At 51.3% G+C, this 3,794-nt stretch overlaps 1 pseudogene; it reads left to right on the top strand.

The window, feature by feature from the left end:
• The first annotated feature begins 210 nt into the window (after positions 1 to 210).
• LOC144097595 (uncharacterized) lies at positions 211 to 790 on the top strand (annotated as a pseudogene).
• Positions 791 to 3,794: the final 3,004 nt, after the last annotated feature.

The raw sequence follows: 3,794 nt of genomic DNA, 5'->3' as shown, positions 1-3,794 counted from the left end.
TTTTGCATGCAAAGACCGCCTCGGACGCCCCAATGTCAAGTTGGCAACGAGGGAAATAATATGGATAACATATTGTATGGCGAAGGGCCTCACTTCTACCCAGACACGGGAGCTCGTGTTGAAGGATTTCAAGCTGAGGAACGACGCCAGGAGCGACTGGCAAACTACATCCGAGAAGTTCTCGAGCAAGAGCTCCAAGCGCGGCCCCCCATGGGAGGAGTCGGCCAGGAGGTGCAGATAGACGAGGCACTTTTGCGGGGGAAGCGAAATGCGAACAGAGGTCGGCTCCTGACCGGCGATGCAGTACCCCCGAGGCACCGCAACAATTACGGTGGTGTGGCCGACAAGGGCCGTGGGTGTTCGGGATGGTGTGGTCACAGACTGGAGAGCTAAGACTTTTCCAAGTGGAGAAAAGGGACGCCGCAACGTTGGGCCCAATCATCGCCGCCAACATCATGCCAGGCACCACTGTCTACAGCGACGAATGGGCTGCCTACAACTGCACCCCAGCCTGCAAGACGGGAACGGAGCTCCCTTAAACTTAGACTGGCACACAGTCAACCACACCACCAATTTCGTCGACCCGCTCACAGAGGCCAGCACTCAGAGGATCGAGAGTGCGTGGCAGAAGGTGAAGCGTAAGCTTGTGCGGAACGGGCAGAAGACCTCCCGGGCCCTGCTGCAGTCGCACCTATCCTGGCAGTGGTGGCAATCCATCAACGGTCGCACCAAGTGCCAGGACCCGTTTCTGCGGCTGATGGAGGCGATTGCACGGCGCTACCCGCTCTAAACAATCGCCACGCAGCCGCTGTCGCCGATCTGCACTCCCCATTGAAGTCGACTCTGCAACGCCGAAATCAGCGACAGCACCCGCTGTCGCTATTTTTTTTACCGGCTCCTCTCGGAGCCACCAAGAGCTGCCTAGGCAGAGGCGCTGCTGCCCGCCCCGCCCGAATTCTCTCTCATGCCACAGTGGCAATTTCTTGCCGGCCTCAATTATGCAATCTCACATCAGAGGCGAGTAAAACACAATCACTTTACTCTCAGTGCCTTGCAGGCTCGTTAGAGCGCAGTGGGTATGCACGGACAAAAACATTATAAGATCACCGATTCGTCTAATGTATGCAATCTTTCATAACCATCCACGAAAGAAGCTAGCACATACAAAATTTCCTGCATTTTAAAAAGTGGTTAAAATGCTGTAGTAATTGAGGTTCTGGGAATTGAGCTTCTGAGCGCCGGTCCTGTTGTCTTCTTTCTTTGTCCCTCGTCTCAGCGCTGTTATTCCCAGAAGTGTGCACCAACTAGCTCAAATATCAGTTTTTTTGAAGTAAGCCACACCAGTATGCGTACACCGCCTAGCGGCTCACCGGCTCAGGCTTAAATGGGGAGTTCCCGAGACTGTCGGAAGCGTGCAGGAATTATGCAACACCTGCCGGATTCGTGTGCATGCTGGCTATAGCGGCCGCGCAGAGCGAAAGTTTCGGTCGTGTCAGAGCAGTGGAGCTTAAATTGGGAGTTCTCTTGACCGTCGGAAGCCTGCAGGAATTATGCAACGTCTGCCGGATTCGTGTGCATGCTGGCTATAGCGGCCGCGCAGAGCGAAAGTTTCGGTCGTGTCAGAGCAGTGGAGCTTAAATTGCGAGTTCCCGAGACTGTCGGAAGCGTGCAGGAATTATGCAACGCCTGCCGGATCCGTGTGCATACTGGCTATAGCGGCCGCGCAGAGCGAAAGTTTCGGTCGCGTCAGAGCAGTGGAGCTTAAATTTTGAGTTCTCGAGACCGTCGGAAGCCTGCAGGAATTATGCAACGCCTGCCGGATTCGTGTGCATGCCGGCTATAGCGGCCGCGCAGAGCGAAAGTTTCGGTCGCACCAGAGCAGTGGAGCTTAAATTGGGAGTTCCCGAGACCGTCGGAAGCGTGCAGGAATTATGCAACGCCTGCCGGATTCGTGTGCATGCCGGCTGTAGCGGCCGCGCAGAGCGAAAGTTTCGGTCGTGTCAGAGCAGTGGAGCTTAAATTGGGAGTTCTCGAGACAGTCGGAGGCCTGCAGGAATTATGCAACGCTTGCCGGATTCGTGTGCATGCTGGCTATAGCGGCCGCGCATTTCCAAACACCATCTGAGCTTCACGAGCACATGTGTAAATTCACAGAAGTTACTGCGTTAATTTATTATTTCACGAATTTTGCGCCGTAGTAGTGGAGTAGTTGGAAGCACGATCTTAGCACTTCCTAACACCAGCTGAGCTTTACGAGCACATGTGCAAATTCACAGCAGTCTGCGGTTTCTCTCAAGGTGTCGGTGCAGTGGATCGCTGTCATATCGAGGTGTGCCCCCAAAGCAAGAAGCTGCTGAATAATACAATCATAAATGGTGGTACAGTGTCGCTGTATTTGCGGTGGTCGACCACACATACAGGTTCCTATGCACGAATGTTGGGAGCCTGGTAGGAACAATGACCCGGCACTGTTTCAGAAGCCTCGACTGCCAGCTACTCTGGCTAGTGAGCTGTTCCGACAAGAAACATAGCTCATTGAAGGTGTGGGAGTTGGCACAATTCTTCTTGGTGTTCAAGCTTTCCCCTTGCAGACGCACCTGATGAAGCTGTACCCCTTCCAGGTGCCTCTGGGTCCCCCTCACAGACCTTTAACTACTGGCTGCCGAGTGCCAGACGTGCTGTCGAAAATGCTTTTGGATGTGCCAAGGCACGCTTTAGAATGGTGCTGAAAGCCTTGAGTGTGACATCCACAACGTCAGTTATGTGATCCGTGCTGCTTGTGTGCTCTACAACATCTGTGAGCAGCTCAGTGACCGCTGTGATTCAAGCTAGTTTGGTGTGGTGCAGAGCGCTGATGAAAGGCGGCCTCAGCCGGTGTGCACAAGAAACCGGGAAGAGACGTCAGGTGTGGCCATCGGGGCGCCCTGGCCAAGCACCTTGCCTTGAGCTAGAACCCAGTCCGTGGGAAACTCAAGAGCAGCTAAGAAGGACACCTCTACCAAGAGGGAACAGAGCTACACAAACATTATTGAAGGAGCAGACACGGGGTTCGGCTCACCTTAAAAGGTTACCATTGCACGCACATGATTCATACTCCCTACTGGGGTGAAGGTTATGAGGGTTACAACTAGTGTAATTTTCGTAACCTACATGTTCTTCATAAAGTAGGTTTGGTTTATGGAGTTTAACATTCCAAAGCGGCTTGGGCTATGAGTGATGCCGTGGTGAAGGGCTGCAGAATTTTCGACCACATGGGGTTCATTAACATGCACTGACATTGCACAGTACACGAGTGTCTTGCTTTGCACCTCCATTGAAAAGCCGCCGTCGTGGCCAGGCTTTCAGAAAATAGTCTTGCATTATATAGCTAATATTAATTATTGGTTCTTGTTATACTACAAAACGAAGTGGTTCGTACCAACTACTAGTACTCCTTATGACAAACAAACCACCTACATGCAACCATCTGTAATGAACTAATAATGAATATTTCATTACTTCTTGTAAACAAATCTCTTTCTGCAAACAGTTTTGCTCACAGACGATAGTAAAATGCCAGCATGAGCTTTCCATTTTTATATGATTGATTCTTGTTGAGCACTGCTGTTTATGTTGCGGTTTCATTGCCATTGTACTGCCTTTTTCATTGTTTTGTTTGTCACATGGTCTGCGTATTGGCAGCTATTCTATCACTTGCTATTTGCTTATTTTTTCGTGTATAACTGGCCATCATCTTGCCACATTGCCAATCAGCAACTTGTTGGTAGCTTGCCAAGCAATACAAGCTTTTAGTC

This window comes from Amblyomma americanum, chromosome 7 (assembly GCF_052857255.1).
Source record: "Amblyomma americanum isolate KBUSLIRL-KWMA chromosome 7, ASM5285725v1, whole genome shotgun sequence".
NCBI classification, from domain to species: domain Eukaryota; kingdom Metazoa; phylum Arthropoda; class Arachnida; order Ixodida; family Ixodidae; genus Amblyomma; species Amblyomma americanum.
This window is presented reverse-complemented; position numbering and strand designations above follow the sequence as displayed.